We start from the raw sequence: 13,161 nt of genomic DNA on the forward strand, positions 1-13,161 counted from the left end.
AAAATCTGTGCAGGCCAGGCCACCGGGAAAACTCCCGGTGCTCCCGATGGCCAGTCCAGGCCTGCATACAACTCATTACAGAAAATCATTCACAATTATCACATTTGATTATCCGGCGCCGCAGCTGGACCCTACTCGGCATCCCCGGCGCCGCAGCTGGACCCTACTCGGCAGATCAGCTGACTCGAAACAAGGAAGTGGTGTCAGCGACATCACCACCGACACATTCCTCCGGTCCCGCCGGTCACGTTTGAAGCCGTCTAGATCCCGGTGCAGCTCGTCTCTCCCGGTGTATGTCGTTACTGAAACTCTGCAGCCTCGCGCTGCTCCTCGCGGTCACGTTCTCCGGTTACCGGCCGTGCCGCTGTCAGTCTGTGGTCCCGGTCCCCCCGGAGCTCGAGCCCACCGGCGCCTCCGGTAATAACGGCTCCTCCTCCGGTCAGCTGACCTACGGCTTCATCGCGTGCGGGGCGGCGGTGGTGTTCTACGGCAGCAACTTCGTCCCCGTGAAGAAGATACACACCGGAGACGGTAAAGAGAGGGGGGGGGGGGGATATATAGTAAGCAATGTGAATCACTACCCACTTTCAAGACCACTCTCAAAGAGCACCTACGGGAGACTGCAATTCGAAACTGGCCCCTGTAAAATGTCCTAACCCAACCCCCTCCAATGTACAGTAAATGTCCTATTAAACCCAATAATACATGAGACCCTCTTCTTGGGACCAAGTATGGTTTTGTCGATATTCCAATGTACAGTTTTGCTTGTACAGTTGTACAGTTCCCACCCCGCCTACCCAACCTCCTCCAATGTACAGTCAAATGTATATACTCTCTTTTTTAGACTCTTTTTGTATCACAAACAGTACTGTATTTGCAAATCTGGTATGCCATAAATGTATAGATCTATGTAGCAGTACTGTCTATCTGTATGTCATGTATGTCATATATGTTATGATGAATTGAAAAAGGGGGGACCCTGATGTAAACAAGACGAAAGTCTTTCTCTGGTCTGCATCCCCTTAAAACACTTTGCCGTCCGTCCACGAGTATATACGTGTTTCGGTGCCATGCGTTGTGGACCAGAGCCACGTATATACTCGTGGCAAGTTGTTATTGTTTTATTCCATATTTATAACGCTATTAACGTCCGCGATCGAGATCCATGACCTACCCACATATTTGATTTTCGAAACATGCAATACCGGCCAGATCCGCTTAGGGGCGCCATCGCTCCACTGCAGTATCATTGAGAGGATTAAAAAAAAATCTTTTACAGCCTGTGGGCCAGCGTTTCCGTTAGCCGGTAATTACCGGTATTTTACCGGCAAAATCTGTTTAAGTCCGACATATTTTATCTCTCCGGTCTTAATGTCCGGTGAAAATAATTCCCTGAGTCTAAGCACAATTTGATTATTTGAATTGTATTAAAATAGGCTAAAATTAAATAGCCTATGCGATGAACGAAACGATCATTACATTTGTTTCCTCGTTGCTTCTAATAATGACAACGACGTTGTCGGCGAGAGCTTAGTGCTGGGGGTGCGGACTTTTCTGAAGCTGTAGAGCCGCAGTACCAGCAGTACAATGCAATATTCCAGCAGTACTCCAATTCAGCCATTTTCAGCCAATGTTGGGTGGGGGGCGCTGTTGTGCGGTTCCCAGAAAAGAGCCAATAACAGCTGAACAGCTTCTCTGCAGCGCCATACTCTTTGCAAATAAGTCGTTGCGAGGTGGAGAGAGTCGTCACGCAAACCCACGATAATGTTGCCGTCTCTCTGCTTTCTCAGTTCTTCGCTTGATATAATTAATACAAATGTCCAATATAACGGAATTCGTTAGCTCATAAAAATGTGATTATAACAGACTGCTGTTTAGTGTCGGACCGACTGCGTATCGGTCTATTTTATTTCAAGTCAGCAGCAGCACGGAGTATCGAGGGACTTATTTTATTTGGAATATATTAATGACTGTATACGTGAAGTTGAACATTATGATATGTGTGACGTGTCTGATACAACGAGGTGAAGCGATGTCGACTCGAGATTCATTTGGGGGTGCGTGTGACAGAGCTGCTGCAGCGGGAGCTTGATGCTGGTAGCGTATCGCACTAACTTGAGAGGCGAGAGATAGTAATTTGATTCTGCAAATCAATTTCTCATTCTTCGCTTGATGTAATTAATACACATGTCCAATTATAACGGAATTCGTTAGCTCATAAAAATGTGATTATAATAGACTGCTGTTTAAAACTCTGACCGGAATATCTCGAATATGTCCGGTGATAGAAATCTTGCAGGACACTCAGACCGGCACGAATATGTTCTAACGGAAACGCTGCTGTGGGCGGATCATATGAGCCTCGATTCCAAACGAAGACCCCCCATCTTTGATCCAGTTACCGAACGCATTTTTCAGCCTGGAATAATGGGATTTGTGATTAGCCAATGGACATATCGATCTACCAGAATCCGATGACTAGTAATGAAGAAATGCTGCCGGCAATCACATGTCCTGACGGTAGGATACTATTCCCCCAAATTACAGCTGGATTGGACATTGTTTTAAAACCTAACGTGATCGATCAGTGAACATGGCTGATTGAACGCACACTATATTGCTAATAAATAATACTAATCGGCGTTCCCCGCCGCCCCCATTTCATCCATAGATGCTCTGTAATAGTCTGGATGCTACGCAGTTTGTTTTATTTCATTTGTATATATACAGCAGAAATGGCGTTTGATATAACGGCGCCAACGTTTAGCCTATTATCTAGCTTCCTGGAAAAAAGACTAGACGAAAAGCGCGATAAACCTTATATTCACAACGCTATAAAATGACAACCAACCGATGGATCTTTATTTTCTTTAAGCCATTATGAAGGCACGGTTTATGCACTCAAGTGACAATGAGAATGGACAGATAGCAATACTATAAATTATATATATAGCTCTTAGAAAGTACATCGGTTTGTAAACAATCCTCTGTCCTGCATAAATCGCAGCAAGAGTGTGGTCGCCAAAGTGTTTTAACAATTGTGAGTATTGAGCCGTACTGTTAGTGTACCCATTCTGCAATCTGTTAAAGGTGACATGCATTATAAATGGCTTTTTTCAGTGTCTAGCATTGTATCATAGTAATAGTAGTTAGTATCAATGTGTCTGTGTCTCTAAATACCATATTGGCGGATTGCTCTCATTCACGTCCGACCATTTCCTGCTCGAGTTAATTAGGTCATTCTGATTTGACTCGCATCATGACGTAACGAGGAGAGGATGGAGCGGATAGTGATCCGATTGGCTCTGTGGTTGTACTAGCACATAGTGTAACCCGACTAGGGATGGGTATCGTTAGGATTTTATCGATACTACTACTCCTATCGATACTGCTTAACGGTTCGGTACTTTATCGATACTCTTATCGGTTCTTTTTGATAATTTTTTTATGATTTTTATATTTGCAGTTGAGAGCATTGGTCATCTCCCTACAGTAAAGATTAGAAATGATTGAATTATTGTAAATGTGTGTGGAGTGGTGGGAATAGCTGCTTCAATAATAACTTATAACAACAACAGACAAGTTAGACAACTATGTATACAAAAAAAACGATATACACTGAATGATTAGTTGTTACCTAAAGTCCTTGGACTCCACTGTAGAGAACGGGTGCAGGCCTTTGACAACAAACTTTGTCACAGCCCTGTGACACTCGTTCACCCTATCCTCTGTCATCTTTCCTCTAGCTGCTAGGGAGAAAGGACTTTGGGTGGTGGAGGTAGAGGGAGGATGTGTGGTGGGCTCACTGGCCTGGGACACATTGGTGGCTGACCTCAGCTTGACGATCTATAAAAAGTTTTTAGATTGTAGTATTTGTAGCTAAACAATTATTTTGTTTATTAGCCTATTTGTAATAATTCGTTATTAGCCTAGGAAACTCCGTATCTTGGCTTACCGGCTGCAGTGGACGTGGATGCAGATGAACCACTGCGCGCAAGGCAGTCGAATACGGCGCATTTCTGCACACTAATATAGTGTTTTGCAAACAAATGTTTTGATAGATTGCTCGTATTGCCACCCTTACTGGCAAATGTTTTGTTGCACTTGTGAACGCTTCGCTCTATCCGCCATCACGACTCAGTCCATGCAGAGCTGTCTGTGTCTGTGTGCAGCGCGCGTCGGCACGGAGACAGCGCTGAGATGCTTCCAGCTGCAGCACATCAGGTGTGCGGGGCTTGTATGTGCGGGGCTTGTAAGCGCTGCTGTCTGACGTGCTGCAGCTGCATACTATTGACAGCGCTTTCATTAAGGAGTACCCGTATGTATGTGTAGCGCGACTCGCGAGGAGTGTGTGTAATAATGACTCGCTGCTTCTCGTGCAGAGACGGAGAGAGGAGAGATCGTTCGCAACTTTTAAATAATAATAATAATAATAATAATTTCTCTAGAGTATCGATAGCAGTACCGAGGACGTCGGAGCTTATAAATACTCCGGTATTTTCTAATATAGTACCGGTTCCCGTTTAAAACCGGGGTCCGGGGGGCATCCCTACTTCATCAAACGGGGTTTGACAGAGAGCGAGCGAGAGAGAGAGGGAGAAACAGATACACCCTCGCGTCACGCTGTCGTCTCTCTGTGTCTCTCTCTCTCCCCCTCTCTATCTCTCTCTCGATTCGGGAGCATAACTAACGGCCCGTCTATGGAAGACTTCCTCAAACGGGAGAGAGAGAAAGAGAAGGGGACCTGCGTATCTCCAACTTTGTTTACACAGTGCTCCGTCTCTCCCTCCCCCCTCTCTCTCTCTCTCTCTCTCTCTCTCTCTCTCTCTCTCTCTCTCTCTCTCTCTCTCTCTCTCTCCCCTCTCTCTCTCTCTCCCCCTCTCTCTCTCCCCCCCCCTCTCTCTCAGGTCTGTTCTTCCAGTGGGTGTTGTGCAGTGCTATCTGGACAGTGTCTCTGGTCGCTAACATCGCCCTCGGGGCCCCTGTGTTCTGGCCCCTGGCCATGTTGGGAGGAGCCCTCTGGGCCACAGGTAGTTAACCCTCTCACTGCCACACGACGACAGCCGGTTAACCCTTTCACTGTGACAATACAGAAGGTTAGCCCCTTTACTATCACACAACCGACGGCGATGCTCCATCATTAGCATCATTAGCTCCGCGGGTCCATTTGCATGTTCTTGTTATCTAGAGACATCTATGGACCGGACCTCAGGGAATGTGTTGCCAGTGTCAGAAATATTGTGTCTGTTACTGAGTAAATTGTAATGAACCAAAGGAGAATAATACATTTTCTTTTCTTTTCTCTGTTCATCTTTGATGGTGAATAACACCATGCTAAATTTACCAGACATGAAAAACTGCCACTGAGCTCATTCACCACCTTCTTGAGATCACGTGTAAAAAAAAAAAAAAAAAAACTTAAACAACTGAATAAAGGGAAGATGATTAAACAGAAGGTTTTGTAGATACAGTACAGAATTCTGCCATCCGGACACATGCCATTTTGAAATATGATTATCGACGTAGCGACGTCTAATAGTATAATACTATAATATTAGTGTCGCCTAGGGGTGGACGGTATGGTCTAAAATTTATATCACGGTATAATTTGAAGCATAGACGGTAACGGTATATATCACGGTATCATCGTTTTTGATAAAAAAAAAATTATTTTATATAATTTTTTTTTTTTTTTATAAAATATATATATTATATAATTAGACTTGTACTTGTATTATCTGCGAGACATCGCCACCACGCAACAAGCTCCACTGTCTGTGTGTACTCTAGTAGCCTCCAGCTACGGCCAGGATTATCCGGAGCTGCACCTGGACCTATACTCGAGTAGCCTCGAGCAGAGCTACGGCCAGGATTCTCCGGCGCTGCACCTGGACCCTATTGGCATAACGTTACTTAACTGTGCTCATCAAGCCCTCAGCTCGAATACGCATCGAATCAGTGTTATAAGACATTGATATCAGGAGCTATCTGTAGCTACTGCTAGCCGGATATATATAACGTTAATACAACGCCTCAGTGAATTATTTAGTTCAATGGGACATTTCGTTTTGAACGGTGAACCAACTTGCGTTAACGTGAGCTAACGGCTAACGGAGCTATCATACACGTCTACTCTACTAGACTTGATGGAGCGTTTGTTGATGTCAGGAGCTATCGGTAGCTGGCCGACTAGATACCGTTCGGTTAGACAATGCCTCATCATGTATTAAACTAAAAGTGAATAGTTGACTGGGTCATTTTGTAACGGTAGCTAAGCTAACGTTAGCTCAGGGAGACGTCCCGTCCCACTAGACTACTAGTAGACCCGTGTTTACATGCGTGCGGTAGGGGCTGGCACGCCCACTGCGCGAAGCCTCCTAAATAACTTTTTCCAGTTCGCACATATCTATTATCTATGACTAATTCTATCTATTTTTAGGGGCAAATGCGAGTGAAATAGTCGCGCAGTGGTTACATGACGTCATTGCTATTTTAGAGCTGCACTACCGGTTACACGGTATAGGCAAAATCCATACCGTAGAGCAAATTCATACCGTTTATACCGTATACCGTTTATACCGTCCACCCCTAGTGTCGCCTAATCTTTATCTGCAACTGTGAAGAAAAAACCCCAATGGTTTAAACAGAATGAATAGAGACATAAAAAAAATATATAAATTTGTGTATTTAATTAATTCATAAAAAATTCGACTGTTGATTTAGAATTCCAATGTCAACATTATGATCGAAGCTGCGACGCATTCGGTACAGCAGCCCTAACGCTCGTAGGCAACGTGACGGTGGAGTCATTGTCCTCGAGGATAAGGATGGACTTTATTAATCCCCTTGGGGACATTCGGTGACATTACACATACAGCCATAGCCTCATTATACAAATATTTCACAATCATCAGTTACATTTGACAGTAATAATGGCACACATGATAAATTCAAACAAGCATGTACATTTGTTGAAAACATGCCGACGGGCGGTCAGGTGGCGTAGCGGAGATTGCGTTCGTCACCAACGCCGGAGATGCTGGATTCGCGTGTTCGAATCCAGCTCCCGGCGTTGTCACCAGCTTGGCTGCTGGCCGTTCACACTAATACAATTGGCAGTATTAGAGGGTGGGGAAAGCTGGCGGGTGGGTCCTGGGCGTTGTGGACAGCGACCCCTACAGTTCGGTCGGGGCGCCTGCTCAGCGAGGGTAGGATCTGGAGAGAGGTAGTGCGGCCTTCCACACGCTACACTCTCCCCGGTGAGAATCTGCGCTGCCAGGCTGGCTGCACATGCGTCGGAGGAAAGCCTGTGACAGTCTCCGGCCTCCCGGACCAACAGTAGGGGAAAAGTGCGCAACAACCAGGAAGGGTGGGATGGGAGAAAAAAAATCGGAAAAAGAAGGAGGGGGAAAAAGGTAAAAAAAAAAAAAACATGCCGACTACAGTAATGAAAATGTGATAGAATCCTATAAAAATGTGGACGCACTTGGCCTACGTTCCGTTAGGTCTTGAGACAGCGTATGCATTAGTCTTGTAGGTAACGTGGCGGTGATGTCATTGTCCTTGTAGGTAACGTGGCGGTGATGTCATTGTCCTTGTAGGTAACGTGGCGGTGATGTCATTGTCCTTGTAGGTAACGTGGCGGTGATGTCATTGTCCTTGTAGGTAACGTGGCGGTGATGTCATTGTCCTTGTAGGTAACGTGGCGGTGATGTCATTGTCCTTGTAGGTAACGTGGCCGTGATGTCATTGTCCTTGTAGGTAACGTGGCCGTGATGTCATTGTCCTTGTAGGTAACGTGGCGTGATGTCATTGTCCTTGTAGGTAACGTGGCGGTGATGTCATTGTCCTTGTAGGTAACGTGGCCGTGATGTCATTGTCCTTGTAGGTCAGGGGTGTAAAAAGTACCCAGAAATTATACTTAAGTGAAAGTATTGGGTACCGTCTCAAAATCGTACTCAAGTAAAAGTCAGAGTATCTGGCTAAAAACACACTTGAGTAAAAGTGAAAACGTTTCTACTTTTTAAATGTACTTACCGGTAAGTACTAAAAAGTCAAAGTAAAAACCTTTTTTCTGACCGTCTATTCTTCTGATAGCAGGTGTTTAATCAAAGATCCCCGCTTTCTAGTCTTGCACAAGGACCAATCAGCACAGGGGTATGGGGCGGGTTCATTTTCCATTGATGGGGATTTGATTGGCTGTTTTTAAATAAAGCGCGGCCGCAGGATTATTAACGTTAGCGTTAGTTCGGCCAGAGAAACAAATATACTAATTAAAATTGTTGGACCTGCGAGATTTGTACTTTGTACTTTGTAGGTCTGCATTTTAAATGTAAGGAGTAAAAAGTGTTTTTTTTTCTCTGAAATGTAATTGAGTAAAAGTACAAGTATACAAACCTAATAATATAAAGTATAAAGTATAAAGTACAAATCCCCCCAAAACAGTACTTAAGTATTGTAACAAAGTACAATTACTCCAGTACTTTCCACCCCTGCCTGCAGGTAACGTGGCGGTGGTGCCCATCGTGAAGACCATTGGGCTCAGTCTGGGTCTGCTCATCTGGGCCTCCTTCAGCCTGCTGATGGGGTGGGCCAGCTCCAGGTACCACACACTACACACACACAGACTAGGGCTGACCCCTATTAGTCGATTAGTCGGTCGAAAGGAGCCGTAGTCGACTGGCCAACCTCTTAGTCGGAAAAAAAAAATTATAATATTTTTTATTTTATTTTTATTTTTGTATCATTCTTTCCAAAAGAAAAGAGGCCTAGAAGCGTGGCTAACGCTAATGGCACGCATACCAGAGGCTAACTGCCTACGAAAACAGGCACAGCGGCACTGAAAGAGGATTTCACCATCTAATGAACACACTAGACTAGACAAATATCAAGATGTATCCATCAGTGGACCAATTGCATGCTTTTGCAGAGGACAAGAAGCCTTCAGTCGACTCCTTCAGACATTAAGCACCCCCCACAGCCCAAATGGAATCATAAAAATAAATAAAAAATAAAATGTAAAAATATTATAATTTCTTTTGTCGACCAATAGTCGACTAACGGCAAATTGTGGCCAATCATAGTCGACCATCCAAATCCTTAGTCGGGGACAGCCCTAACACAGACATACATATACACTAGTGTTGCACGGTTTACCGGTACTAAAATAGTATTCAAAACGATACTATACTGCATTTGGAGAAAAACGGTGGGAGGTTGTATTCCGTTGGATGTCCTTTTCTTGTCACAGCAGCTCACAAATCTTGCTGCTGTGTTTGCACATTGTTGTATTTCACCCAGTAGGTATGGGAGTTTGAGTTATTTTTCATGTTTTCTCTGTCTCTCTGTGTCTCTCTCTCTCCTCTCTCTGTGTCTCTCTCTCTCTGTCTCTCTGTGTGTCTCTCTCTCTCCTCTCTCTGTCTCTCTGTGTGTCTCTCTCTCTCCTCTCTCTGTGTGTCTCTCTATGTCTCTCTCTCCTCTCTCTGTGTCTCTCTCTGTCTCTCTGTGTCTCTAGGCTTGGTTGGTTTGGTATAGAAGCAGAGGAAGTGAACAACGCTACTCTAAACTACTGTGGGGCTGGTCTGTGTCTGCTCAGGTATTAACCTCTTAACCTCTAGCCATATCTTCAGAAGATTCGCCTAAAAATACATGCCCAAGTAAATGGAAGATTGCTTCCATCTTGTAGAATAGAATAGAAATACTTTTATTATCCTGAGGAAAATTTGACACTGCAAATCGCTCAACATTTAAACATTTAGACAGAACAACAAAACAAATCAAATTGCCTAAGATAAGAGTAGAATAAAATAGAATAAAAAATGGAATAAAATATACAGTAAATAAATACAGTAAAAATATACTGAAGTCTACAGTAGGTGTAATATTGCACAGTGCTGTTTCAAAGTAGGAGTCCAGGAAGATGGTAACTGTCACTCTGTGCTCAGTGATGCAGTGAGGCACAGTGATGCATTCATTGTATCGTCTGATGGCTGTTGGAATGAAGGACTTCCTGTGCCGTTCAGTGCTGCATTTAGGTAGTGTGAGCCTAGCACTGAACATGCTCCTCCTGTCAGCCAAGTCTGTGTGTAGTGGGTGGGAGGGGTATTCCCTGATGGCCTGGAGCTTAGCAAGGCTCCTCCTCTCCGCCACCCTCGCTAGAGAGTCCAGCTCCACCCCAACCACGCTACTGGCCTTCCTGACCAGCTTATCCAGCCTGTTTGTGTCCCCTGCTCTCAGTCCGCTGCCCCAGCAGGTCACAGCGTACAAGAAGGCGCCCGCCACCACCGACTCATAGAACATCCTCAACGTCCTTGTACAGACATTGAAGGATCTCAGCCTTCTGAGGAAGTAGAGTCGGCTCTGGCCCTTCTTGTACAGTGCCTCTGCGTGTTTTGACCCATTCAGTTTGTTGTCGATGTGCACACCGAGGTATTTGTACTCCTCAACATTTGCATGTTCCTGGTATCTAGGGACATCTATGGATCTCAGGGAATGTATTCCCAGTGTCAGAAATATTGTGTCTGTTACTATGCTTGAGTAAATTGTAATGAAACAAAAGAGAATATCAATTATTATTATTATTAAAAAAAATGCATCTTTGACAGTGAGTAACACCATGCAAACATTGACCAGACCTTCTTGAGATCAAGTGTACAAAAAATCTAAGCAAATAAATAAAGGGAAGATGATTTAGTTTTGTAGATACAGTACTGAATTTTCCCATCTGGACACATACAATTTTAAATATGAATATAGAATATTGAATATCAGGACTATAAATTACCTTATTATGGCCAAGTCATACATCTATGGATCAGGCCAAATCTCATCTTTCCAATGGCAGAGTTCAATCTGGATGTAGTATCACCGGGCGCCCGTTTCAGGGCAGCAAATTCTGTGAATGAAATCTAATGTATAGTACAGTAACTTTTTTATAATGTAAATAGCTCCGCCATTTTGCATCAGATTGAAACATATTTTTTTCTAGATGTTCGTAGAAAGGTAAAGAAACAAACTACGTTCTATTTTATGGTAATAACGTTCAGGTTTGTGAGACATAATTATGAAAAATAAAGTTGAAATAATTTCACATCAGAGAAAAGGGGCTGGCGTGAGCTGGGTAGTGTAGTTTTATGAAATTCGAAAGCCCATCGAAAGCCCTGGGTCTCTTCTTTCACGAGGGTCAAAGTCAAAGGGTCAAAGTGGGTATAAAACAGGAGGGAAGACTGTCAAGTTTTAAACTGTGGATACCAAACAGAGAAGGTAAAGACAACTTTGAACTGTTGAACAGTAATCCAGAACAATCTTATTGCACTGTAAAATATATATATCTTTTTTAATCTATTCTACAATTTGATTGCACTATTTTACTCTGTCTATTCTATCTTACTCTTTTTATCATTGTCTATTTAAAACTGAATCAAACCATAAACAGGGTGGCCTGTTGGGATGTTAGATCCTAATGTGAAAAACTGATTTTATATGTCTGCACTTTATGTGCTCATTTTATGCCTTATGTCTTCTTTCTGTTGTGAAGCACTTTGAGCTGCAGTTTCTGTATGAAAGGTGCTATACAAATAACGTTTATTATTATTATTATTATTATTATTATTATAAGACTACACTCACATTTTGCTGTGCCATTTCCTCACGTCAATATCTGCCGGTTTCCGTCTCAATGTGCTGAGATTTCTATAAACTCATATGTATTCATATAACGCTTAAATCATTGGTAAACAAACGTAGTGCTGAAAATATACACTTTGAGTGCTGTTTTGATAGGGTTGGGGTCTTTACTCTTGGCTACATTTGAAAAGATTTTTTTTAAATTAATTATATTATATGTCTGCACTTTATGTGCACTATTTTACTCTGTCTATTCTATCTTACTCGTTTTTATTATTGTCTATTTAAAACTGAATCAAACCATAAACAAGGTGGCCTGTTGGGATGTTAGATCCTAATGTGAAAAACTGTGATTTTTTATGTCTGCACTTTATGTGCTCATTTTATGCCTGTCTTTTTTCTGTTGTGAAGCACTTTGAGCTGCAGTTTCTGTATGAAAGGTGCTATACAGATAACGTTTATTATTATTATTATTATTATTATTATTATTATTATTATTATTATTATTATTATTATTATTATTATTATTATTATTATTATTATTATTATTATAATTAAGGCTGTCAAAGTTAACGCGGTATTAACGTGTGATTAACGAACGTGTGTGTGTGTGTGTGTGTGTGTGTGTGTGTGTGTGTGTGTGTGTGTGTGTGTGTGTGTGTGTGTGTGTGTGTGTGTGTGTGTGTGTGTGTGTGTGTGTGTGTGTGTGTGTGTGTGTGTGTGTGTGTGTGTGTGTGTGTGTGTGTGTGTGTGTGTGTGTGTGTGTGTGTGTGTGTGTGTGTGTGTGTGTGTGTGTGTGTGTGTGTGTGTGTGTGTGTGTGTGTGTGTGTGTGTGTGTGTGTGTCAGTGCTGTGATCTTCTTCTTCATCAAGACTGACGTCTCCAGTCGACCAGGCGGCCCTGAAGAAGAGACTCCTCTGCTACCTGACAGAGTAGGTCGGCGCTGTTCCACACTAAACATCGGCCCCTTTCAAAATAACCCAGGCTCGTTTTCTAGATCGTGAGATATGACGTGTTCATGCGCAAATCATTCGGGTTGCTCGCCTGAAACCTATATTATTTCCAAATCAAAGGTTAAACCTAGGGATGCTCGATATTGGCCTTTTTTACCGATACCGATATACCGATATTGTCCAACTCTTAATTTCTGATACCGATATCAACCGATACCGATATATGCAGGGTTTCAGGTAATTAACATTACATATCTCTTGTTGTGGAATTAACACAACATTATGCATACTTTTGACAATAAATAAAATCAGAATTTGTTCTTACTTGCTTGCCTGGGTAAATAAAGGTTATAAAAATGTAAAAAAAAAAAAAAATTGAAAACCGATACCGATATTTTCCGATATCACATTTTAATGCCGATATCGGCCGATAATATCGGTAGGCCGATAATATCGGACATCCCTACAAATATAGATGTTTCTTCACAAAATCATGAAGGGGGGGTGGGGGGTCGTTTCACGAAGCTGCGATCGTTACCAAAAGCATGTTTTAGGTTCGGTAAAATACCGAATACTCTCTCTC

At 42.8% G+C, this 13,161-nt stretch overlaps 1 pseudogene across 1 annotated transcript in view; it reads left to right on the forward strand.

Moving 5' to 3' along the window:
* Nucleotides 1-201: 201 nt before the first annotated feature.
* Nucleotides 202-13,161, forward strand: part of LOC311232702 (transmembrane protein 144-like) — a 24,055-nt pseudogene continuing 11,095 nt past the window's right edge. Inside the window, exons 1-5 of the transcript XR_014621095.1 lie at nt 202-531; nt 4,908-5,030; nt 8,503-8,602; nt 9,515-9,595; nt 12,473-12,557. The product of XR_014621095.1 is annotated as a transmembrane protein 144-like (transcript). The remainder of the gene's footprint in view (nt 532-4,907; nt 5,031-8,502; nt 8,603-9,514; nt 9,596-12,472; nt 12,558-13,161) is intronic.

Source organism: Notolepis coatsorum (assembly GCF_963971535.1).
Source record: "Notolepis coatsorum genome assembly, contig: SUPER_7_unloc_1, whole genome shotgun sequence".
Classification (NCBI taxonomy): Eukaryota; Metazoa; Chordata; class Actinopteri; order Aulopiformes; family Paralepididae; genus Notolepis; species Notolepis coatsorum.